At 40.1% G+C, this 27,736-nt stretch overlaps 1 protein-coding gene across 4 annotated transcripts in view; it reads left to right on the top strand.

The window, feature by feature from the left end:
* The window catches only part of LOC126213025 (zinc finger protein 724-like), a 128,509-nt gene that overhangs the window by 10,084 nt on the left and 90,689 nt on the right, over positions 1–27,736 (top strand). Inside the window, exon 3 of one of the 4 annotated variants that reach the window (XR_007541034.1) lies at positions 8,884–9,080. The exons of the other annotated variants lie outside the window; for them this stretch is intronic. The gene's annotated coding sequence lies outside the window, so the exon portion shown is untranslated. Of the gene's footprint in view, positions 1–8,883; positions 9,081–27,736 lie in introns of those variants that run through there. 4 annotated transcript variants of the gene reach the window in all.

Genomic DNA, 27,736 nt, shown 5'->3' with positions numbered 1-27,736 from the left:
TTCAGCATTCTTCTGTAGCACCACATTTCAAAAGCTTCTGTTCTCTTACACACACACACACACACACACACACACACACACACACACACACACACACACACACACACACACACACGTGCAGAGAGCTGAGACCACACTGCCAAGCTGTGGTGGGGCCACACTGCCAAGCTGTGGTCTCAGTTCTCTGAGACTGTGATCATGCGAGGGTGCTTGTGTCTACTGCTGACAAAGGCCTTAATGGCCGAAAGCCTTAATTGTGTGAATCCTTTTTTATTGTGTCTATCACGACTCAGCATGTCCGCTATATGGTGAGTAGCAACTTTCCTTCTCTGGTATTGTTACATTCCATCCTGGGTTTTCCATAGTTTGATGTTTGCTTCTATTCTATTCTTGTTTAAACGGTTTGTCGTCTGTGTCGTCCACTTCCATACAAGACTACACGCCATACAAATACTTTCAGAAAAGACTTCCTGACACTTAAATGTATACTTGATGTTAACAAATTTGTGTTTTCGAGAAAAGCCTCACTTGCCATTGCCACCCTACATTTTATAATCCTGTCTACTTTGACCATCATCAGTTATTTTGCTCCCCAAATAGGAAAACTGTCTCTGACAAAATTACAATGTCATCCGCGAACCTCAAAATTTGTATTCCTTCTCCATGGATTTTAATATCTGCTCCGAATTTTTCTTTTGTTTTCTGAACTGCTTGCTCAGTATACAGATTCAATACCATCAGGGATAGGCTACAACCCTGTCTCACTCCCTTCCCAACCGCTCTTTCCCTTTCATGCCCCTTGACTCTTATAACTGCCATCAGGTTACTGTACAAATTGTAAATAGCCTTTTGTTCCCTGGGTTTGACTTCTGCAACCTTCATAATTCGAGAGAGAGTATTAAAGTCATTATTATCCAAAGGTTTCCCTAAGTCTACAAATGCTAGAAATATAGGTTTGCCTTTCCTTACTTTGTGTTCTAAGGCAAGTTGTAGGGTCAGTATTCCCTTATGTTTTCATTTCTATGGAATCCAAACTGGTATTTCCCAAGGTCAGCTTCTACCAGTTTTTCCATTCATCTGTATTTTGCAGCCATGACTTACCAAACTGATAGTTTGGTACTTTTCACGTCTAGTTTGGTAATTTTCACGTCTGTCAAAACCTTCTTTCTTTGAGATGGGAATTATTATATTCTTCTTGAGGTCTGAGGGTATTTCACCTATCTCCTACATCCTACTCACCACATGGGAGAGTTCTGTCAGGTCTGGCTCTTCAAGGGCTGTCAGTAGTTGTAATGGAATGTTGTATACTTGCAGGGCCTTGTTTCGACTCAAGTCTTTCATGGCTTTGTCAAACTTGTCACACAATATCATTTCTCCCATTTCATCTTCATGTACATCATGTTCTGTTTCCATATATTGCCCTCCAGTACATCGCCCTTCTATGGACACTATATAATCCTTCCACATTTCTGCTTTCTCTTCTTTGCTTGGAACTGGTTTTCTGTCTGAGCTCTTGATATTCATCCAAGTGCTTCTCTTTTCTCTAAAGGTCTCTCTAATTTTCCTGCAGGCAGTATCTATTTTAACCCCTTGTGATATATACTTACCCTACTAAGGTATGTAATACTCCACACTCAGACATACAGAGTGCCTGTCCTGCTTTTCCTGATAACATCCTCCTGAGTAGCCTCTGCCTGGAGATCTGAATGGGGGATTATTTTACCTCCAGAATATTTTGCCTAAGATAATTTTGAACAGTAGAGGTGCATGCTCTTAAGAAGAAAAAAACAAACACAGGTGCAGTTTACCTTTGCTTTCATCCATTTGCAGTATTGGCACAGGAAGTTAGTTAAAGCTACAAGGCCAGGTCAGTTGATCATCCAGACCATTGCTCCTGCAACTGCTGAAACGGCTTTTGCCTCTCTTGAGGAACCATGTGTTAGCTTGATTTCTCCTCAGATAATACGTATTCGTGTTTGCACTTAACTGTTTTTAGTATCGTTAACATGCCAGCAACCCTACCTTGGCAGTGTGAGTGGTTTGTTTGGGGTGGGGGCTGTGCACTATTGTTTAAAGTGCTGTCTTGGAGCAGAAGAAATAGTTTTAGCATGTATATTTGTAGAATTACTTAGTTTTCTGTATGAACATAAATAACAATTCTGTGATACTGTATTGGTACACATACAAACAAACAGATGAAAACTGTTGCTATGTCTCAGATTTGAGGCTGTAACTCCTGGTTTCAGGATCAGTTACTTTAAGAATTACCCTAACCAAGCATGCCTCCAGGGCTGCCAAGTGGATGTCACTTGCGTGTCCTCATAGATTTTCATCTTAGGTTCAGGATATTAAGGTCAGCGACCAGCTAATAAATTTGTAAAGCAGTATGACACAGTTCTCCATAGAAGTAGAAACAAGAAATACATTAGGCAGTTGGGTGTTTTGTGAGTGCTGGTAAGTATAAAAAATTTATTATACAGTTGTCTGTAGATGAGTGCATAGGATAACAATCATAAAATTGATGGTTCAGATAACACTGATTGCTACCAGTTCTTTTAGTTTTATTTACATTCCATATGTAAAACAAATGGTAATTTTAATTCATGCTTAACCATACTTTATTAAAAAGTTATTTTTAATTATACATTACATAAAATGCAAGTATTGTTGAAAAATTACAATTTGCTACAAAAATGGAGAGCATCAAATTGAAAATAAAGAAATCTCGCAGAAATGTATCAATTTTTGTTTTAATATGTCGAATGTTGAAAAAAATGTAATTTTTACTAAACCGTTACAATTCAGTAGTTGTTAAATTTTCGAGTTGTTAGTAGACATGGAAGTTTTCAAAAATTAGTAGTACTTACTAGAAGATTCGAACCAACAGCTTTTTCATTAAGGCGCTTTGGTGTTATAGTCTCAATTACCAGCAATTGTGTTAATAATTAGGAAATATTTTGTAGTTGACAGCACTCAGAAATCTTCTGATCTTCAATGTCAAATTTTTGTAGTTGTTTGGTAACTGCATAGTGCTGGTTTAGGGAATTGATGTTCCAACACTAAACTCCAAATACTCTAAATCTGAAGGAAATTAAAGAGTTCTTATTGTTGCAGGGATGTGCCCATAATGGTTAAGGTGATAGCCCATAAAATGCAAGAAATCCAGGTTTAACTCATCAGTGCAGCCAAAATAAATTTTTACGTCTGCTGTTACATAGACGATTCTCTAATATTAGGCAGACATTGGATCAAATTGTGAATGTTTCTGATCAGCTTAAATCATCTGGTATTCAAAATCGTATTGGCTGACTGCATTGCAGCAGAATTGTGAGAGAATAGATCAATTGATTTTACTTGATCAATGACTGTAGGATCCATTTTTATTCTTGCGAGGAACTGCTTTCTTTCCAAAATCATATAGGAGAACAAAATGATCTGCTGTTCAGGTCTTTAGCTCCAAACATGTTTCCTGTGCCTCTTCTTACAAACTGAAATGACCTGTGCATTTTTATATTGCCATGAACGCCACTGCCCCATAAAGTAACACTTGAATTGCCAGAGGTTGTTCTGCAAGATCCACTTGTTTTATTTAATCTGATGGCTGCCACTTCAGGTCTAGTGGCCTACTGCGTAGAAAAAGTTTGGTTTTTTCTTCTCCCTCCTGTCCCAACCTTAGTCAATTATGTATCTGTCATTTTAGTATCCATGCTGCAGCCAAAAATGTGAAATGCATTTTTATGTTCTTTAGTGGAGAAACTTTCTAAGGCAAAGCATTGTAATTATGACTTTTCTGTTACTGTCATCCATTTTGCTACCATGTGCATCATTGTCAACTTGCCTTTGTAGAGTTGTCTTTGATCCATTTTCTAACATTTTTGTTCAGAAGATCTGGGGTTTTCATTTTGTGTTTCATGTTTTGCAAGATATGGTCTTGCTTATAAATTAATGGAAGGCTTCTTATATAGGCTGTCTTGGTGGTTCTCATACGTTCAACTTTTGGCTGGCCATGGGGATTCAGGGGATTTGGCTTCATTTGTATTTGCTGTACAGATCTCTCCTGTCATGTAACTATGTAATGTTGTTAACATTTGCAGGTTCTCACTGTATTCCACAACATTCCCCATGCTGGGTGTATTGGCTGTTACATTATGTTTGATCACCTTACCAGGTTTGTTAGGCAGAAGTATGTTCCTATCTTTCAGAATTTGTTTTTAACAGTAGCAATCTGTGATGCTTCAGTAGTCCAGTGCTCATGTTCCAATCTCTGTATTTAGGGAATTTATTATTTTTGGCATGTTTATTGCTAACAAAATAAATATTTTCCTGTTGTGTGTGTTTTCTAAACAGTTACACAGGCTAATTTTTGGAAAACATGTTTTGTAGATTTTCACAGGAATTTTTGTTCTCACAGCTGTGCTAATGTCACAGGATGTGATTTTGAGATGAATGAGTTCAGATTTTCCTCTGGAAATTTAGATCTAAGTTTTCGATAGATTCTCTAAATCTCTTCAAGGAAATGGATGGACAGCTCCTGATACAATGGCATGGCTCATGTTGCCTATATTTGCTTAACCTCACGTCATGTTGTACTTTATTGATGTAATTTGCCTCACATCTTTCTCCCCATCTGAAGGCATGCATCTTCAGTTATGTAGCTGACAAATATATATATCCTGTCACTGCAGTATGATACAGAAATTCGATTTGTATACAATATTTACCAGAGTTTATCTTAAGCATTAATCTACTATGATGGGTGAATGTTGGAACTCAAATGTTTTTTTTTTTTTCCACATCACATTTCACACTTTAAAATTATTTTTTCCTCACGTTTGATACTTATCTGCATGCAGATTTCAAATTTCAGTAACATGCAATGAGATAAATGCAGATTTATCTCATTGTACAGTACTGATTTTTCAAGATAATAAATGTATTACTGCCTGTGTTCTGTGGTGCATCTTTCTAATGGGTCCTCTGTATGGAATATCAAATTTCGTAGCTAATCGTTTCTAGTTTTCCTTCCAGTATTGTGTGTGTAATGCCACTGTTAGTTAATGAAACTCTGTATCTGGTCTTGAGTGCTTACACACTTTTCTAAGAGTAAGATGATTGCTTCTTGAATGGGTGTGAGGCTACAAATTCAAGTGTTTTGGGTTCAGTCCCAAGCATCATCTGTCACTTTTTCACATGGAAATTGTCTATGTGGAAAATCAGTTTCCATTCCAGTGTGAAGCTCTAGGTCCTCATGTAACTTACTATGTCAGTGAGTTCAGAAGTTGGAGGAAGCCAGTGGCATACCACATCCAGTAAGACATTGCCTAATAGAGCACTAAGATGTTAATAACTAACTCCAGGTTGTTGAAAGCTTTAATTTTACTTTGGGTTTTGTGACATTTGACATGTATTTTCCTCAGTATCAAAATTGGCGAACACAAGATGTTGACATACGTCTTATTCCCTGTACTTTTATACTCCAAACATTATTTTATTTTTCTAATCTTGTTACATAAATAACTCAGAGTTGGTAGTATCATTTGTTGGAAAGATGATGTAGGGATATGCATTACTTCTCCACAGTGGCATGTGTCACCACATTTCTTCATAGTGGTGTGTATCACTACACAAGGGTGCTGTGTGTCTGAGTCTCACTCTTCTGACACTGAATTTCACAGTGAAGAACAACCCCTCACTGCTTGGTGGGATGCTGCAGTGAGGCATTCTTGAGGTCCAAATCAGTGAGTTGCATTGGTTTGGGTGTCCAATCAACAGTAATCTGCTCATCATGCAGCCAGTACCCTCCCTTTCCTTTTGACTGAAGACAAACCAGCCAAGGTCAAGAACACTGGAAAGCTTATGGGCCTGTGGCATCTTGACGGGAACCAGGGGCCTCTGTCATTCCTTAGTACTAGCCATGGAGACCTGGTAAGTGCAGGTACTTTAGGTGGACATACGTTAACTTGAAATAGATTTTATGTGCCCTCATTAATAATATAGTTCCTCAAGTCAACAATTCCTGTGGACAGGTTTATTAGCTAAACTTCACAAACAGTGCTCCACGTACTGCACTAGTTTATGGTGGAAAGTAGATATTTCTATCATGTCTCTGGACCGGTTTGTTGGCAGCCAATGGGAGGATATTACATCATAGACAATGCACAGCTGTTAACCATCTCAGTCCTGCCATTAACATACAAACTAATCATTTTGTGGATGGCCTTTACTTCACAGCATGCTTTTGATACATGTTGACAATTCTGTTCATGTAATATAATCATATATGTGTGTATACAGAACACATGTGCTACTTTGATTTTGAAATTTTATTAATTTTATCTTATACACAATCCCGGTTTTGGTGAGTGGTATTGTCTGCATAGTCCTATCTTCGTGTTCTTCTGCTGCTTACAAGAGGTTCTTGTATTGGGGTGTAGAGCAGTGTTCACTGCCTCTCTTCAAATACTATTAACAGCTTTCTCTCAGAGATGGATCTATGTTGTGACAGACTGATATATAGCCTTCTCTGAGGTTTAGGTTAGCCTCAAAACTGACACTTTTCCCCTATTTCCTGTTTTTGTCCACAGTCCTGCTGGATACAAATCAATATCGGAAAGAAAAGTGCAAAAATAATTGATGAAAACCCAGTGTTACATTGTTACTTTTTTTGTTTGGACACTGCAAACAGGCTTTTTCCCTGAACATTCACTTTGATCCCACTCTAACATCTGATATGTCAAGGTAGTTGTTAGATTAAACACTGTGTTTGTCTTTCCATTGAATTAAAAATGTCATTGCCTACACAAATCGGCTGTTCAGCCATCATAACTTCCCATTACAGCCTGCAACAGGTGTTACCAATATACACTTAGGGGTAGGAGAGGGGATGGCCTATGAAAAAGTTGTACCAACTTATCTTGGATTGTCATATTTTCCTCCAGGGTTGCAGATGCATAACTTCATTTCCTGTCTGAGGTGTTTTTTTAACTTTGTAAATAAAAAGAACTTTGCAAAGTACTTATGTGGCTTCCATGTCCAAAATAGTAGTGAGATGCATTGAACTAGCTTGCTGCATCAGTGTTTCCACATTCACACTGGGCAAAAACAAAGTGCCATCTTCAAACTTGCAGCAATCAAGACATGTACTTGACGCAGTCATCTACATTGTGCCATGACTCACCCCACACTACTGTCAACAGTAGTTTCCTTATTGTGGTGGTTTGTGACATTATTCCATGGTGTCAAAAGACCTCTGTGTCATAATTATAATGTGTCATATGAACCAAATTACGTTTCATGTAATTGAAAGTTCTGCTGTCAGCTGATTGTAATGGATACATTCAAATGCCCAAATGATGTTTGGAGTTCCTCATAAATGGCCAGTTCTGTTTTCTTGCAGATTCTATTTATACTATATTGATTGAAATAGGCTGAAAGGGGGCTGGAAGGACTGGAACCATCCAAAAATAAAATTAACTTAAATTCCAAAATGAAAATCAAGAAATGCTATTGTGATGTGTCAAGTGATTTGATGTGATTTCCATTTGAACAAGTCATAGTTATGACTTCCAATATATATTAGTAATATCAGGTCCAATATCTAAAAAGGAAACAAAAAGTGAATATTAGCATTATACAGTAAGAGCTTACACAGTAAAAATTAGTTAAATAGCAGGGTAGAGGAATAGAATTTAAAGCTAATCAAATACTATAACAGAAAGCCTTGGTTACATAAAACTAACTTCTGTTTTGTAAAATTTTATGTTTCACTTTGTAAGGAGTTAGCATCTGAACCAGTATTTTACATGTAATAAGAGAGCTTGCAGTTGATCTTGGACTTATGAAAAGAGTGGAGAGCTCAATAGAATTGTATTACAAGCTTGAAGCCATTGACCACATAACACCTCACCAAGCATTTTGCAGACAATCGGCCAGCTTCTCCTGCTCCTGGAACACACTTCAAACACGAAAGGTTCTCTATTTGGCTTCATTCATACAGCACACAGTTCAGTTTAGTAATGTTACTGGAGTTTCTCAATCATGCAATTGCAAATATCGTTATAATAATTCATGTTGGCACCTACATAAACACTGTGAGTAATCAACATCTACCATTCATTAGCAAATACAGTGCATTTCTGTGCAGATAAATTTATTCAATTCCTCACAATAATGAATAAATGATGCAGTAAAACAGTAGAAATTCTAAGGTTTGTCACATAGTATAATTTGCTTAATGATACTGAGGGATGTCTGCCTGCTTACGCAAATCCTGACGTGCTCAGTGCCTTGCGTCAATGCTGGTGACTGGGATCATCCCTGGCAGAGTTGCCTCAAATCAAATTACAATGGTGGCACACTATTTAAATGTTTAAATAATGCATGAAATGGGATGACAGTGGTACTGGTGAAAAGGAGAAAATTACCATGATATTTTACATGGCGTGTGTAATTTTTTCCATGAAATGAAATGGTATTAAATTAGTGCAATTTTCTTTGAGCCAACTACCCACAATAACATGTCTCCCTTGCAAAACGAGCAAAATTTTAGTTGAGAAAAATAACATAGTTTGTGTGTGTGTGTGTGTGTGTGTGTGTGTGTGTGTGTGTGTGTGTGTGTAATAGGAGTAGCTGCTTGGCAAGGATGAAATAATTTCTGTTGTTTGGTTGATGTCTGATGTGTCTATCTCCAGATTAGAGTCTTGGTTTCAGATGTATGGATCAATTGGAATGAAAGTGAATCTAATTTAACGTGACAAATTTTCTTGTTACCAAATGCCAGTAAGTGAATACACGTGACCAATAGCGTTTTAGCCCCACATGATATGTAACCACCAATCAAGTGCAAGGGACAGAAGCTTTGAATATTCCACTCTCTTTTTTCAGTTTCTTGAAGGTCCGCTTAAGATTGTGACGCTTAGTCTTCATATAAAGCAAAACCTAGAACTGAAACAGGAGGATGGCATTGAGCGTGATGTAAGTTTTCACATCGGTGATGCATTGTGCATGAAGTACTGTATGAATATCATGAAATGCATTAGGTGCAGTAAATTTCAGTGATAATAAATGATGAAACATTAAAACCTTGGATATTAGCACTCCTCCAGTATGTTTATAGAATTTCAATTGACTGTAGGTATATTGTTCAGTTGTGTGTAATGGTATTTGAATGAAACTTGTAGGAAACATAAATTTATTAACTGTAACCCATGGTAATTTTATTTTACATATAAATAATGAATGCCTCAAATTCGTTCTTGGAACAAATGTACCAAAGGTGACTTCCTTGCAGCAGCTGTCAATTTGTCTCTGCCAGAGTTCTAAAATAGAAAAGATGTAAGAGGTAAAGCAATCAACTGTAAGCAGTATGTTATCAGATAAGTATTGTATTTGTCATACTATTTCTTTTCGCTATAGTATTTAATGTAAAACAAACTGCATTACTGGAATTGTTTGCTCTGTGTAAAGACAATGGGTTTATCCAGTATGCATGGCATAAATTTACAGTGTAATGGAACATTGCTTATTCCAAACTGCTTGCAAAGAGAAAACATTGTGATAGCAAGAATTTTTGTGAACAGCATTAAATTTAGTACATTATGGTGATAGTCTGTGAAATTACATATTAGTTTAACTATCACCATAGTGTACTAAATTTAATGCTGATGGTTTGTCAGGTCACCAGCCACATCGTAGCATTGATATCACATGATGTTTCTGGAAGTGTCATATTACCCATCTTCTAGTGTAGTTTCAGGATTCGTGGGGAGCGGGCTATTTATATGTGCCATCACCCCCCTACACTAGACCTTGGGTGGCTGCAGTGGTGGGGATGGTGGCCGCATTCAGTTCTCGGTGTAAGCATTATGTCTGTGTCCACAGCAGAGGGCATTGACGGTCATGCTCCCGATGGATTGCCGCTATCGCAGGGTTCCCTTCTGCGCTGAGTTGGTATCCATCATATCTGTTGACGGGATTGTCATGAATCCTTATTTCTGTGGATTGTATGATAGTGCTTTCCCAGAAGCCAGATGCTCAGCACAGTGCTTTAGTGTTTTCGAAGTGGAAGGTGTGTTCTTCATTTATGCTGTGTTCTGCAGTGGCTGATTTTTCTGTGTGGCCTAGTTGCACACATCTGATATGATCTCTGCAGCATTTAGATATACAGTGCTGTGTTTGCCCAATGTATTGTTTTCCGCATTCGCATGGTATGCTCCTTGTGTTGAGGTTCAGCGGATCTTTGGTAGAACCTAGGAGCTCCCTGGTCTTTGGTGGTCGGAGAATGGTTTTGATATTGTATTTGCCCAGAAGTCATACAATTTTGACCGGGAGCGGAACCGTGTATGGAAGGAATGCAAGACGTTCGTCTCCTTCTTCATCATTTTTTCTGGGCTTCTCTCTGCTTCCTTCTTTTAAGTGCCCTGTTGATCTGCATTTCACTGTGGCCATTTTGGTGGAATACTTCCCTCAGGTGTTAATGCTCGGATGGTAGGCTGTCTGTCACAGGTGGCATGCACCCTATGTACCAGGATGGTCAGTACTGTTTGTCTTTGTGCTGGATGGTGGCAGCATGTTGTATGAAGGTATAGGTCTGCGTGTCTTCTTCATATGTACTGCATGGCCTAGTGAACCATCTGTCTTCCTCTTAATTAAAATATCAAGGATGGGGAGACAGCCATTTTCCTCCATTTTCATTGTAAATTTGATGTTCGGATTGATGTTGTTGAGGTATTCCAGAAAATCATCTAGCACCTGTTTGCCATGTCCGCACATGACAGAAGTGTCATCGACATAGTGGAAGAAGTGCTTTGGTTTCTGTGTGGCAGTTTGAAGGGCCACCTCCTCGAAATGTTCCATATAGAGGTTTGCAATCACAGGAGCCTGTGGGGAGCCCATGGCCACACCATTGATCTGTTCGAAGCATTCCCCGTGGCACTGAAAGTAGGTGGTTGTTAGTGCATGTTTGAAGAGCCTGACTGTTTGTGTTTCAAAGTGCTGGGCTAAAAGTGCCAAGGAGTGTTGAAGGGGCACTTTTGTGAAAAGCAACGTCAAGTTGAAGCTCATGAGTAGGTCCTCCATTTGTAGTCACATGTCCCTGAGTATTTTTACGAATTTGGCCGAGTTTCTCACATGGTGGCTGCAGGCCCCCACAAGGGGTTTGAGCAGCGTTTCTAGGCATTTAGCAAGTCCGTAACAGTGAGAGTTGCTGGAGTCTACAATTAGTCCAGAGGTACCCCTTCCTTATGGATGTTAGGGAGTCCATAGAGGCTTGGTATTGCTGGCGCTCTGGGGTACAGGTGCTTCTTCGTTGGCTCAGGTAAGTCAGATTTCCTCAGCAGAGCTATCATCTTTCTACTTATCGTCGGGGTTGGATCCTTCTTCAGCCTCTTGTAGGCCTCATCTTGTAGCAGCAGGTTTTCTGCTGGTACTCGGCAGTGCTTAATAGGATTGTAGCATTCCCTTTGTCTGGTAGTAGGATTGTTATATCATGGTCATCTCTAAGGGACAAAAGAGCTGTTCGTTCTTCCGCAGATTGTTATTTTTAGGCAATTGAAATCTGTCGATTATTCTGGAAGTTTCCCATCTGACTTCCTCTGCTTCCTCCTTGGGAATCCCTAGTACTGCTTCTTCCACGCCACTGATAATGTCTCATTTCGAGTTTGTTCTGGGGATGGGGGCAAAATTCAGTCCTTTCTTGAGGACTGCAATCGTGGCAGCATCCAGTTCTTTTCCAGTCAAATTGACCATGGCTCTGGTGTCATTCATCTCCTTTTTTTTTGTCAAAAACATTGCAAGATATCAATGCTACCACCCGGCTGGAGACCTGAGAAACCTTCATAAACAGTTTACGCCTACAGTTAAATTTAATGCTATTTTCAAAAATTTGTAATACTTAGTAGAAATCTGTTTTGTAACGGTATCCAGCTCTGTGGACTAAGTTCAGTTGTGGTGAGTATTAGATTTTTTACTGAGTAGACATGATTGGAAAATGAGAAAGAACAAAACTCACACATTTCAGATGTGGAACTAGAGAATGCTGCTCAAAATTAAGTGAACTTACAAGGAATATGGAATCCTCAGCAGAACAGTCGAGGAAAAAATGTACGGAAAATGCGGACGAAAAGAAGGGACAGGATGATAGGATAGGTGTTAAGACATGAGGTAGTGAACTAGTCAGATGCGTCTCAGTCTCACTTGGGGAAAAATGCTACTATTACACATATCATATAGGAACTTTAAATGTAGTGTAGTTAATATTTATGTTTCTTATGTAGTCAATTGTTGATCCTCATCAAGCACTGGCCACTCTAAACTAGTAGACAAATAAGTCCTTTTTTAATGGGTATATCTTGCAAAATAATTGTGGCAACAAAATAGGAGGCATTAGAGCTAATATAGATGCTTCCTGGCAATTGTTCTCCCCAAACACCACCTTCAGAATAGGAAATGGTAAAGTAATGGATGTAGTGGTATCAGAAGTACCCTCTGGCATGCACCATTAGGTGACTAGTCTAGTGTAGATGTAGGTGTACAAAGAATCGTATATTAATAGGCAGGGATATGGACTATAATCACACATTTATTATGAGACACATTTGGGGGAGATTGAGAGAATAAGGAACCCATTTCTTAAAGATCACAGTACTCACAGACGATGATTGCACAGCACTGCGAGTGTGTTGAAAAACATTGTTGTCGTTTTCCAGGTGCATTCAACATAATACTTGAGAAATTAACAGTGATATATTGAATGGGAGAATCTGTGCTTGGCACAGTCATGGCAAATTCCAGAGCTAAAAAGGTTACCTGTAGCATGTATGAAAGTTGGTCTGTAGAGCATTATCCGAGGAAACAGATGTGGTGGTTCTTCCTTCCGGCTAATGCAGTGTGTGCCACTTCATATTGAATTTCATGTTTGCCACCATTGCGAACTGTTGACACATGGGTACAAGTGACAGCTGAATGTAAAGCACTATAGCATTAGTACATCAGTTACTTTGAAATTATGAAAATGATTGTGTAAAATCACAATCTCCAGTAAAATTAAAACTGAGACATGTGATGTATACTCTTTTCACAATTACTTTGGGATTGACACTAGAGCAGGAACACATGGAGATGCAAAACGAAGTTGCTTCATTATTCCCTGACTGTTTGCATGATCTGACATTTCATTGAACACACTCAAATTTGCATACTAATCAGTGTACAAAGGTGGAAGTGGGATCAATAGATTCTGGAAGAGTTTCAGTACATTCTCATTTTAGATGTGTTTGTGGCAATAAATTTTTAATTTTATATGCAGAATACTTTTGAAAATGCATTGTTAAGTGTTCCTGAAAATTTGACTTACAGGGAAACTTTGTTACTGAGTTTAAGTGACCTAATTGTGTTAACGAAATATTTAATATATATCTTATTTTCAACAGCTCCAAACTCTGTCAGAGATGTCTAACATAAGATTAATTTAAATTAAACATTATGTGTGATGCTCTGCTCATGTGATAAGGTATCAGTCATCTGTTTTGTTGAGAGAAACACAGCACAGCATTTATGGTTAACATGACATTACATTTTCTGATCAAACATCACAAATCTTTGTAGCAAGAAAGTTACCCATTTTGGTAGAGGTATGGAAATTTAAGTATGAAAGTAAGAAGATTAGTGATAACATCATTCACTACCTTCCAATTGCAACTATTATGATGGAAACAATGAAGATTTTGTTAGTGTCATTAGTGCTGAATTCCTGAGGTGCACTTCATCTGACTGTAGTTGCCAGTAACAGCATTCTTAGTAACAATTAAAATTTATGAAAATACAATCTGCTGTGCAGGTAAATACACCACACATTCCCTGATAATTTTCCTAACAGCTTCATTACTGAGTTCCCCAACTGTGGACAATGTACCTTTTTTACTTGTTTCATAACTGTTTTGCAACATATTTGTCAATTTAGGTCCATATCAATTCTGTTGGGTTGAAGTGCCAGTGAGAACTTGTCAGCCTAATTATTTTATGCCTGAATGTTTTTGTCAACCTGTCAGTTTTTGTATGTGGGCAACTGTGGTTTATGGAGAGGTATTGGATTTATATGCTCCATCTTTTTAAATGTTTCACTTACTTCCACTTACAGATGCTGAAGCCAATAATTTCCTCCTTTTATTTTATTTATTTTAGCATAAGATTCTCAACAACAAAACATTTGGGAGCACTATCAACAACAGATGTTGATGATGTAGGCAGATTATGCACAAACAACTGATTTTGGTTTTATATAGCAATGCCTTGAACAAGAGTGATATCGATATATCCACTGAATAACATTTGCTGAAGTGGCTTTTAACATTCTTAAGCACTGCACACTCCAGAACTGATAACAGTAATGACAGGTAAAATTTCAATCCTATAAGTGTACAAAATGAATACAAACAGAAACTCATAGTGCAGTGAGCGAATCCATAGGACAGCAAGCTGCCTAAAACTGAACTGTACTACACTTGCGTAGTATATTGGCAGTGTGGTAAAGGTCTATCCCTTGGGATAGACTGAATGTGTGCTCTGCAGTCTTTGCATGTGTCACCACACTATTCCATATCTAGCTGCCAGTCCTAAAGTAATTCTGTATAGTTTAATTAAATTAGCCTGTTGCTTTCTAGAACCAGGTCCTTGATTGTGACACAGGCAGGCAATGCAAAACAAATTTTGCAGGCTGAAAATCTTGGACATTATCTTGGGTCAAGTGCAAGACACTACTGATGGTTGGAGAAGAGGAGACGTCAAAAGAATGCATTGTCAAATGCCTGAACTCATATGAGCTAAAGCTGTGAGTGTGAGAACAAGATAAGTGGACAAATGCGGGCAACAATAGGCAGGTGAAGGCTGAAGACGAGTGATAAATGGTATGTGGATGGGAGAAGCACAACACCACAACTCGAGGTAAATTTCTATGTCGCCAGATGGTGGTCAGAGTCAGTAAGTGCTGTGCTGTGAAGTATACAGTGTAGGAGAGAGCTGTCAGTGTCTCTGCAAAGAGCACAGTGAAATGTACCACAAGGTGGAATCATGGGAATGTGAGTTAGAAAAGCTGATCAGCAAATTGTCTTCGTATGGACAGATTTGCACAAGCTGTGTTAATTCGAATATTCTTTGTTATTTTCTCGAAGGTCTGTTGGGAGTATTTTGGCACAGAGATTGTATCAGTGAGGATCCCAGACTAAGTTTGGGGTGGGATGATCTGGAGAATATTTCCAGCAGTCAAATCACTAATATTGCATGTAGAATGCGGAAAGTCACTGGCTAATTGAAATAATCATAGATCGTGAATTTTCTAGAGATCAGCAGTATATTAGTAACCAGCTGAGTTGGTGGTATCGCCAGGGTAGGTATATATTCCAATCTGTTAGTCCATCTTCTCCTACCACACTCATTCCATCTCCTCCTTTGTCACTCTTCTGTCTCCTCCTCACCCACCATTTTCCCATCTTCTCACCCACTCTCTCTGCCTCCCACCTGCGGGTCCGGGGTAAGAATAGGCCCGAGGTATTCCTGCCTGTCGTAAGAGGCGACTAAAAGGAGTTTCAACCGTTTCGGCCTTCCTTGTAATGGTCCCCCTTGGCGTTTGACCTCCATTTTTCAAAATTCTACAGAAGTACGAGCCTTTGGGGAAGGACGCCTTACGTGCTGTCTCACTGGTCCTCAGTGCACTAAGACCTTGGCACTCAGCATTGTAACGGCGTTGTAACCACACCCACTATTCCTCAAATTGGGCCTAAACGCCTGATGGGTTGCACAAGTTACGCCCATAGTGCGTCCCCATCTGCACCTACGATCATGATGGACTTTCCATGGCACCCGAAATCCAGCACGGTAGCCAGCCCGTTGTGGTGGGGTCGTCATGTACCCTCTAGGTTGTAGCCCCCTGACAACACAGGGATCGCACTGCCGATACCTGAGCTGCACCTTCCCCACGTCGGCCAAGGAGTAGATGCCCGTCTCCTTGGGGCATCAGGACTCCCGGCAATGGTCATCCTGCCAGGTGGCCCTTGCTGAGGCTGGGTGGCGCCCGTGGGGAGAGTCCCTGGTCGGAGTGGGTGGTATCGGGGCAGACGTTTCGCAGATGAAACGTCAACAGGTATCGGGTCGCTCTGCGGCCGAGTCTTTTAAAAAGAAAGGTACTGTCTCTGGTTCCCGTTCTCCTGCCCTTTCCCCCTTGGCCACTCCCTGGTAGGAAGGACAGGCCCGCCGGCTTGGGGCGAAGTACTTCCCCCGCTATTTAGTCTGTTCTCGGACCGATGGGGGGACGTTCGCCACCTCCAATCCCATGTTCTTTGTCCAGCACATCGAGGACATCTTCGGGGAAATCGAGGGTCTCAATAAAATGCGTTCGGGGTCCGTTCTTATAAAGACCACATCCGCTACTCAGTCGGCGGCGCTCCAGGCGTGCGACCGACTAGGGGACATCCCAGTGTCGATTGTCCCACATCTGGCACTGAATAGGATGCAGGGGTTATTTTACATTGGGACCTCCTGCTGCAATCTGATGAGTAGATCGGGGCCGACCTGGAGCACCGAGGCGTGCATTTCGTCCAGTGAGTCCAGCGCGGCCCCAGAGACCGTCGCATCAACACCGGGGCCTTTATCCTTGTCTTCGAGGGGGACGTTCTCCCGGAGAAGGTAAAGGTGATGTGCTACTGGTGCGACGTGCGACCTTACCGCCTCCTATGCGCTGCTTTCGGTGTTTGCGCTTTGGGCACATGTCGTCACGGTGTGAGGCTGAGCCCCTTTGTGGCGATTGTGGACGTCCTCTTCGTGAGGAACATACATGCACCCCACCACCTCGGTGCTTCAATTGTCCTGGCATCCACTCGCCTTGATCTTTAGACTGCCCCGCGTATCAGATGGAGAGGAAGATTCAAGAAATAAAAACTTTGGATCACCTCTCTTATTCTGAGGCCAGGAAGAAGTATGACCGCCTACATCCCGTGACGTCGACAACTTCGTTTGCCTCAGTCGTGTCCACTCCTTCCACAGTATCCTCACCCCTATCCTGTCCCCCCTCCACCTCCTCACCCCATCCGGGGTGTATGCCTCCGCCTCCCAAATCCCTCCCTTCCAAATCTTGCTTCTCTCGTGGCACCTGCCCCCTCTGCCCCAGGGGCCACCCGTCCTCCTCCTCCTCCTCCGCCGCCTGAGAAGTGATCCTCTTCTCAGGCGTCCATCGGGGAAACGTTCCGGACCCCGGCTTCCGAGGTCCGGTGTTCCAAAACGGACCCTGCACGTTGAGGACCTTCTTCGGGTCCAGCCAGCACCCCGTATAGAGGAAAGCCTGCACGCCCGCTCAGTGACGTCACGCACGTAGTCTGGTGCCGGTGCTCGCAGTCCGTTTGGCCACAGCAATAGACTGTTAGGGGAATCGCACGAGGAAAATTCGTAAAGAAATCTGACATACCTCTCTCATGAATTACAAGATTTCCTTTCTTAAATGACCCAGTTCTTTTGTCTGTAACTTATTTCTGCATACCTTTTAGCCCCGACGTAAAAAGTGGCTGTAATAACTTTCACTATCTGAGGCATCAAAACTCCCAAATGAATGGACCCATTTCATTGTAGTCTATTTTAAAGTTGCTTTAATGGGGATTGTCACGACTTGTTTGATGGCAGTCTGGTTAGCCATTCAAAGATCGTCAGCTACTCAAAGTGCAAGTGTTTGCCACCAGTGTGCTCTTTTCCAATACCATTCCTAAACTGTAAGTGCTGTAGTATAAATTGTAAATCTCGAAAAGGCCAATCTAAACGTCTGTAACGGTATACATTTATCTTTTATGGCTGACCACCATTCACCATTCTTCCGTTTTGCAGTTCCTGTGTAAGACGATTTTTAATGACAAAAATTTTGATTGAAAGCCACCCGCAGAAGATTCTCGTATGCTCTTGTGGACTTTCTATTAGGGTTTGTGTTTTGTTTTTTAAGTTAAATATTGCATCACTTTGACGCAGGTCTAATAATGTGGACGGCACTTTGCAAAGTAGCACACTGGCAGCTAACATTTTACGGACACCGTTGGTGCCGCTGTTTATTCCTTATGTAGCAAAATCCATTTTAAAACCTGATTGGATGATATACCTGTGAATTAAAAACAGTAACACGAAAATTGAGCAAATAGTGTTCGAATTATAACACCCTCTATAGAGAGGCACTGCTAATAAGCAATTGTATGTCGTTTCAAAAACTAACACTACCCTGAAAGACATGTTCTACATGTGTTTTAGTCCACCATTTCAGCAACCTTGTATTCATGCTTTTTTTCTAAATTTAAAGAAATTTCTCCTGTTAATATTTTTAAGTGAAATGCAGTTCTAATGAATGATATGATAACTCTTCTCAGTTTGTGCACCTTTCCCTAAGAAATTTTCTTTCCATTAAGAAAATCTCACTGACCTAAAATGAGTATGTAATGGTATTGCCATAAAGTTTCGGTATGCCAATACAAATTTCAATGAATTCTCTTTTCTCAGTAAGTTAACTAAATTTCCATTATGTATTGAAATTACATAAGGTCTCAAAATACAGATTACCAGGTTAGAATTTTGCTGCTCTAAACTGAATACCTTTGAAGAAAGAATGTTTCTGTACTAAGAAGTATATACTTTCAAACAAACTGTTTGCATGAATTGCACATAAATAAATTTCAACTACGAAGTAAACTTTCATTTCGTCTGTTGAGAAGTTTTATGACGTGATGTGACCTGTGATGAAATAATTGTGAAAAATGAACACTTACCTTCATTTGGCATCACATTTGGGCTGCACTCACCAGTGGCTTAGATACTTCATCCTTCCATAAGTTTGGGGAAAGGGGTGGGGGTGGTGGTTCAGCTCTATTTAGTTGCAATACTTTAACAGATCATCATATAAAAATATGTATACTGGTAATTGTTTAGAAGTGGAAAACAAGTTTCATCTACTGACCATGCTGATATGAATGAATGCAAATAAAGTAAAAAAAATTTGTGTATGAATGAATTTATTTATTTATTTTATTCATCTTCCATACACTCTTGTCAATAATCACTAACACATGGAATGAGAAAAATTTTAGATTATAGTGGTTCACAATAGAAAATTATAGATGTACAGCATGAATACTATGTAGGGACAAAATCATTAAGACTTACGGACACCAAGGCCAAACATTAACAATAACCACATTCTTGAGACTTAAGTTTCATAATTTTGGGAATAATAATGATAAATTTTGAACAACATTAATTATTAAATTGCTATTTTATAATCTCCAGGGTAGTAATGGAGTGTCTTTAAGTGGGACACTAAAAGAATGCAAATAAAACACTGCACCATAAAGTTTTGTGTGGGAAGAATGCATATGAAAGCACTGTAGTAGAAAAATGGCGATGCATATAGACATTATATTAGGTCACCCTGTAAATTGCAAGTAATTACCAACTGTAAGTGTATGTTATGTGGCAAAAATGTGTCAAGTGATGTTGCAATATGATTTGGTTACATTAATTAGATTAGGTGAGTGAACAGCAATTGTGACAGGCTTAAGCTCTTTGAATATTCTTTTATAAACAAATATATTCAAAAAGCCAACAGAAGAGCATACCTGAGAGTCCATCTCAGATATTTTCCTCCTCAGCAAAGATAAGCTAACAGGAAGGCACTTTATGGCACAGAGCAAGCATCTATTTAAAGAGCTCAGTAATTAGTCAACCTGAGGATTAGTGGCACTCAATAGTGCTTGTAACAGAAGTGAGAGCTGTTCCACAATTACATTACTATTAGATGAGGAGACCTGCCAATCATTATACACCAAGAAGGCTATGAAAGTACTGCAAAGCCCTTCCCTACCAGCTTCCCCATTTGTAATAGTAGTAAAATATATACAAACATGATCTACATAAGAAAATGTTGAGAGAACAACAGTTATAACAGCTTCAGAGAAAGTAGTAAAATCAGAAAAAGAGAGGCAATTGTCAAAGCATGCACATCTGCACTCATAACAGTGACAGTAGTAGAAGACAGAGGAACACCACAAACACTACGTGAAATCGAAGTTTGTCTACCTAAAGAATGCATAAATAATATAGTAGCTTTTTCAACAGTAACAATTAACGAATCATTACAAATTGGCAGATTTCTCACATGTATCACAAGCTAAAGTAATAACTTCAGTATACAAAGAAAAGTGTTGCAGAAAATGTAGAGAACTGTAGAGCAATTTTGCTCTTGTCTTCCATTTATGACCAAAACAAACTAACCTTGTTTGCAAAAAAAGTGGAGTCTGCTATAGCACATTTTGTGTAAGTTTTTCTCAAAATAATAAAGGAAGGTGATCAAAATGGCATTGTCTTGTCTTTGTCAAAGGCATGTGCCATGTTGGGCCACATAACTTTATTACACAAATAAGAAATACTATGCATAAGGCATGCAGCAAAGAAGTGGTTTAAGTCATACTCGGAAAAGCAAGCAGATTGATTTTTAGGTTTCACATACTATAAAAAGATTACTATAGGTCCTCTCTGCCTGCCACACCCCCTCCCCTCCCTCCTGTATGTATCATTCACCACCCAACTTCAACTGAGAAAGAATTAGTGTAAGATTCTTTATATTAAAGGTTAATTTCTTTGATAAAAATTTCAAGTTAGGCTATTAGTGTTGATAGCAGTTAGCAGCTGTATATTAAAATATTTATACAAACTCTCAGCCATAAGTTGCAATTTGGTAAGTTTGACTAGTTTCAGATTAACCTGATTAGTTCAGCTTGAGGCATTTGTTGATGTGGCAATATTACTGGTGACAGGTTTTGTATTAATGATTTAAAAAGAATCTAAGATAAAGATTTCAAAATTATGTTGTAAGAGTTTGCAGTTTTCGCTGAGTGGTTTTTGAAATTTTTTTTCCATTAACCTTTTTACGGTAGCTGTTTAAAAATATATTGACACCAACCCAAACAACACTTTTCATTATTGCCTGGGATGAATGTCCATTGCAGCATACCCCATCAAATAATAAAAAGTCATTTTCGTGAAGAGTAGCAAGTGCTACTGCACAGGCAATAGCACGTTGATTCGTACAGGCAAGAAAATCTCTTTCATGTTCTTTGAGAAGTTTGCTGATGACAATATAAGTGTAGACAATCATATTTAAAATAGTGTCTGATGGGTATTTTAGTCCTCCATGATCAAGTCTCTGTACCAAACTAAAATGTTCGTTTATTGGCAACTCCTTTTCAATCACAATTTCATTAAGGCAACTCTCACATTTCAGCTTCTTAATCACTGCATGAGCACAGTAGCCTGCAATGAAAGTTAAAGACGTTGCAATATCTTTCACTGAAAGAACATCGTCTACAGTTACACTGACTTCTATGTCTAATGTGTCTGTTTCTTCAACTTCAGAAAACATAAAATTTTTTATGGCCCCTACTGTGATATTGCCATAGGAAGGAGAACATAAAACTAAAGGCAATACACTTTGAATTCTAAGATTCTTTTCTGCTTCATAGACTTGTCACTGAAACATTGTATTGGGAACCTGCAAGCTGTCTATACTTTCCAAATTGCCGCTCAAGCACATCTGTTAGTAGCTTGGCTGTCAGTAAATAGCTCATACCTAGCTCTTCAGTACAGTATCGAGCAATCTCTACAATGGCATATGTTGTATGCTGAATAGCAAAAAATGTTTCTTTTGTGAGAAACCCACTTGGCAAACCCTTTGCTTTCCACATATCAAGCCAGTCTAGAAAATCTAGCAAAAATTGCATAGAAACGGTATCAGTTGTCAACGGATCCATATAAGGATTCTGTTTGTGTTTCCCTTTAAACACTGATTTCACATTCATGACATCAAACCATTTTGTTATTATTCGAATGTATTCTTCTGTTGATGATGCATGTCTCAAATCAAATTTATCACTAGCTACCTCAAGGCCCTCTGACACATGTCGATTGAATATCTGCAGCACTAGTTTCATGCTCTGTTTTTCTAACGATGTAGGGCAAAGTGATTTGAGAGACAATGTGTGACAATATTTTACTAAAGAACTGGAATCTATGTCATAAATCTGTTTCAGTGATTTAAAAGAAGCTACAGAAAACTTATTTTCTTCCACCTCTTTTCTAACTGGAAACTGAGGATAAAACATATCTTTACCATCATTTTTTTGGTTCAGCCACACATTTCGTATGCATTTAACAATGTGTATGGCATCAATTACAAAGGAAAGTGAGTGATTAGGATCAGATGGATGTTTAAAAACTATATTAACAGCTTTATCCAGAGAAAACATGGGCATGGTTTTGCTATTGATTTTGTTGTTGTCAGTTACCACACAAAAAACCCTATAGCCTCTTAGTTCAAGGCCATTTATTATGGCCAGTAGCACACCATATAATGCATTAGATGAAATGGTTTTCACCGGTAAAATGTGAACATCATCCCTGTACAAAGACTTGACACTCTGTAACATAAATACAAACGCTGAATTTGCAGCACATTCCGAGTTATGACATGCCCAAAACACTACCTCCTGTTCCAAATAAGAATTTAAATGAATTTCATCTACACTCAAAACAACATTGACATCATCGCTGTTCAAGTGTTGAAATTTCTGTCTTGCAAAGGACAGGAAATTACTTCCCCCAAGCCTTTTGTGAGATGGATTCACATTAAATTTGCTGCAGATCCTACGCAGAGTGCTTGGATGTGGCATTTTCATTAATGAGCTGCTACGTACAAAATTGTAAGCATGAAATGAAATTGAAAATAGCAAACAACACAGTATCATAAAGGTAGAACTAAACCTATGATTAAATTTCTTTACATTTATGAGACTAACTTGTTCATATATAAAGTCTACTATCTCCTTTTCACTCTCCTGTAAACTGTCTTTCAGCACTCCTAGACTGTCTTTCACTATCTCTACAATACTATCTATAGAAGTTTGAGTGCCTACAATCTGTGTCTGAAAACTCCTGCAGTACACTGACAATTTCATGGATATTGGTTGCAATTACAGGAAAAGATCTTTTTCCTAATGTCTTAATTTGTACATCTTTCTTAAACAATGAAACATTTAAATTACTATCTATAACGACAGAATGTGTGATTAATGGTGCTGGATTTCTTATTATCTTTAAAAAATAAACAAAATCACTGTGTTTTTCGATCACACTCCACTCGTTGGGCAAATCCACTTCCTTCGTACGCAACATCAACTCTTCTAAAGAACTGAAGCTGAAAGTGTTTTCATAGTCCTTCTGTGATGCTAAACTATATTGTAACGCTGCAGCTAACTGCTCATTTTCAAGCCTTTGCTTTTTCTCCTCTGGCCCTTCACGTCTGCTTTCTTCCTTTGAAAGGTAGGAAGGACAGTTTGGGAGTAGTGATGGAACTGCATCTGGTCTCAAACGTGGTTTGAGAAGGGGGGCTCTTAATAACTGACCAGTCCTTTCATCCACAATTTGTGTTTCCCAAATAACATAGTCCTTGTGGAAGTGAACATGACATACCTGTAATTAAAAATGAATAAAAACTGAAAAAGGTGCTTACAACTGAATGGGATGACAATATTAATAGTGTGAAAACAATTTATGAATATAAAGTTAGTTTCTAGTTCTAAAATACAAATAGACTCCCAACTGAAATGCAGAAGTATACTCAAATGATAAATGTGGCCATGGCATAGTAACTCTATAAAACAGTAACACTACAATATCAACACACATGCAGTTACATGTCCTGGCAACAAGCTCTTAAAGAGATGGTGAAATGATGAAAGTACTTGCCCCATCAATAATTACAAACATTGACTAATGTTTGTAGCATAATTCAATAACAGTGATAATTTTTTTTATAATTTAGCCTTGAAGCTCACATATTCACAAGAGGGGTGGGATTTTTGCTTAATGTCTTGCTCTATCCCCCCCCCCCCCACACGCACACCTCGGACACAAGAAAGCATGATGACACCAAAATTACACAGGTGTAATCCATAGAAGCAACTGTGACACAGTAACAGATTACTACAAAGTAATTGTCACACTGTGTAACCTTTAGAACTATGAAATACTTAAAGGTAGTGCTTTTTATCAGGTACACTGTTTTGCTTTTGTATTTCAGCTGCTATTTCCTAATCAATATATCAGTTCATAACTTACATAAAAACTGACAGTATGATGAACTAATCCATTGCCACTTATGTGCTACCTATTAGGCTAAACATGAGCACACAATTGCTTTCAAGTACTTTAGCTGTGTATCTATAAGACAGCTGTGTAGGCCACTGGCATGTATCTGAAATTCCAGACCCAGAAAGTAAGAATTTGTAAAATCCACAAGTATTTTTTATTTTTTACATGTTTTCACAGTTTCTCCCATTGCATTTTGTGATGGCCTGTTAATCCATTCATGTACTCATTCATTTTTCGTGTCTGTGGTTCACTGTTAAGTCTAAAGCCTACTATATTCCCTAATAGTAACATTCCTTGCAATGACTTCAAATTCCCACCAATAATTTATTAAAAACAAGCGACTGAGACACTGTTTTTACTCATTTTCAATTTCTGGGTACACCACATTACTTGATTTTGAACAGGCAACTTCCTAAAGACTTTCCGAAAAGAAACACTAAATACAGAAGCAGAATACATCGAAAGTCGTCTGTATCTTAAATGCACGTACTTAATTATAAACCGACTTTTATTCCTAACAACAGGCAGCATAAACAGTATGTATAAAGATATACTCAGATATTAAACTACGTAAGTATTACTGTGCTTAGGCTATACTGGTTGAACTTGCAGAATACAGAATTCATATAACCTATACCAGCTAAACTGTAGAATTGCCAGGTCAAGAAAACGAAACGCTATTTTCTTCGGCACTTATGCAGTTAAGATCTGATATATTAGTCAAAATGTCGCTGACGTTCCTTACTGCACAAATGCCTATTCTTTGTTAGCACACTTAACCTCTTTTAAGAAATAAACAAAACAAATACTCACTCTTGAACTTGAAGAAGGAGTGAAGTTATCTCTGCGAATACTTGACAACCATTTCTTCCTCGTTGCTTCATCCTCCGGAAATTTAAACACGGTTACTTTTGGTCCACCGTCATAATTTGCTCTACAATTCGGCACACAACGTCGATACGGCATTTTGCAGGCAACGAAATTTTCACAGGCAAGAAAATCAGATCACCAGTTTAGTGCACAGTAACTAAACAACCAAATCATGTACACTAACGCAGGAACACCATTCACTATAATAGTAAACTGACGCGACACTCGCCGAACGACTATTCACAATCACTGTTCCGTGAAACTGTTTAAGAAGGGACTATGCGTGTAGCCATCTTGTGACGTCACGCACTACGTAGACAGGCTTTCTTTTACAGGGGGTGCTGGTCCAGCCCACCATCCCCGTGCCTCGTGGGACTTCCCAGAAGGCCTCCAAGAAGAAGTCTTTATCCCCCTCTCCACCCCGGCGCGTTTCGTCTGACACTCCATCCGTGAGACGTTGCTCCCGGCCGTCCTCAGTTTAGCCGGGACGCTCTGCTGCCAGGCGCTCAGCTGCCCTTTCGTCGGCGAATGATGCTGACCACACCACATCCCCACGTCCTTCGAACTGGAACATACCGAAAGCTGACTGGGAACTTTACTCCTCCCTGGCGACTTTTCCGGGCCACAATTTTCTCAGTTATGACAGTCAGGTCGAATACCTCACGGCTGTTATCATCAATGCTGCCGAACGTTCCATTCCTCATACTACCTCTTCTTCACGTCGCGTTTCCGTCCCCTGGTGGAATGAGGCTTGTAGAGACGCTATCCGTGCTCGACGACGTGCTTTACGCACCTTTCGCCGCCATCCTACGTTGGCGAATTGTATTGGATACAAACGACTCCGAGCGCAATGCCGTAGAGTCATCAAAGACAGCAAAAAAGCTTGTTGGGCCTCTTTCACCAGCTCCTTTAACTGTTTTACTCCCTCTTCTGTCGTCTGGGGTGGCCTGCGCCGGCTGTCGGGCATTAAGGCCCACTCCTCAGTACCTGGCCTGACTTCAGGTAATGAGGTCCTTGTTGATCCTGTGGATGTCTCCAACACCTTCGGCCTCTTTTTCGCGGAGGTTTCAAGCTCCGCCCATTACCACCCTGCCTTCCTTCCCAGGAAAGAGGCAGAAGAGGCTCGGCGACCTTCCTTCCACTCGCTGAATCTGGAAAATTATAATGCCCCCTTTCCTATGCGGGAACTCGAGCGTTCACTTGCACTGTCCCTGTCCTCTGCTCCGGGGCCAGACGCCATTCACGTTCAGATGCTGGCCCACCTTTCTCTGGCAGGCAAAAGCTTCCTTCTTCGTACCTACAATCGCGTCTGGACCAAAGGTCAAGTCCCCATGCGTTGGCGTGACGCCGTAGTTGTTCCTATACCCAAACCCGGAAGGATAGACACCTTCCTTCTAGTTACCGCCCCATTTCTCTTACAAGCTGTGTCTGTAAGGTGATGGAGCGCATGGTTAATGTTCGGTTAGTTAGGATTCTTGAATCTCGACAGCTACTTACCAATGTTCAATTTGGCTTTCGTCGCCGCCGCTCCGCTGTTGACCACCTTGTGACCTTGTCGACATTCATCATGAACAACTCTTTTCGAAAGCGCCAAACGGTAACCGTGTTCTTCGATTTGGAGAAGGCTTATGATACCTGTTGGAGAGGAGGTATCCTCTGCACTATGCACAGGTGGGGTCTACGCCTGCCCCTTTTTATTGATTCCTTTTTAACAGATCGAAAGTTTAGGGTACGTGTGGGTTTCGTATTGTCCGTCGTCTTCCTCCAGGAGAACGGAGTGCCTCAGGGCTCCGTCTTGAGCGTAGCCCTTTTTCCATAGCGCTCAATCCAATTATGGATTGCATTCCACCTAATGTCTCAGGCTCTCTTTTTGTCGATGACTTCGCGGTCTACTGCAGTGCCCAGAGAACATGCCTTCTGGAGCGCTGCCTTCAGCGTTGTCTAGACAGCCTGTACTCATGGAGTGTGGCAAATGGGTTCCGGTTCTCTGAAGAGAAGACGATTTGCATCAACTTTTGGCGATATAAAGCGTTCCTTCCGCCATCCTTACATGTCGGTCCCGTTGTTCTCCCATTCGTGGAAACAACTAAGTTTCCAGGGCTCACACTGGACGGGAAACTTTGTTGGTCCTCGCACGTCTCTTACTTGGCTGCCCGTTGTACACGTTCTCTTAATGTTCTCCATGTTCTTAGTGGTTCATCTCGGGGAGCGGATCGCACTGTCCTGCTTCACTTGTATCGGTCCATAGTCCGATCAAAGCTGGATTATGGGAGCCTCGTCTACTCGTCTGCTCGGCCATCCCTCTTACGACGTCTCAACTCCATCCACCAATGGGGGTTACGTCTTGCGACCGGAGCATTCTACATTAGTCACGTTGAGAGTCTTTATGCTGAAGCTGCCGAATTACCATTGACCTACCGGCGCGACTTACTGCTTTGTCAGTATGCCTGCCGGCTGTTGTCAATGCCCGACCACCCCTCTTATCAGTCCTTCTTCGCCGATTCTCTCGACCGTCAGTATGGGTTGTATGTGTCTGCCCTGCTGCCCCCTGGAGTCCGCTTTCGTCGCCTGCTTCGACAATTGGATTTTGCCCTCCCTACCACCTTCAGAGAGGGTGAGAGCCTGACATCACCTTGGCTCCAGGCTCCGG

Source organism: Schistocerca nitens, chromosome 11 (assembly GCF_023898315.1).
Source record: "Schistocerca nitens isolate TAMUIC-IGC-003100 chromosome 11, iqSchNite1.1, whole genome shotgun sequence".
Classification (NCBI taxonomy): domain Eukaryota; kingdom Metazoa; phylum Arthropoda; class Insecta; order Orthoptera; family Acrididae; genus Schistocerca; species Schistocerca nitens.
This window is presented reverse-complemented; position numbering and strand designations above follow the sequence as displayed.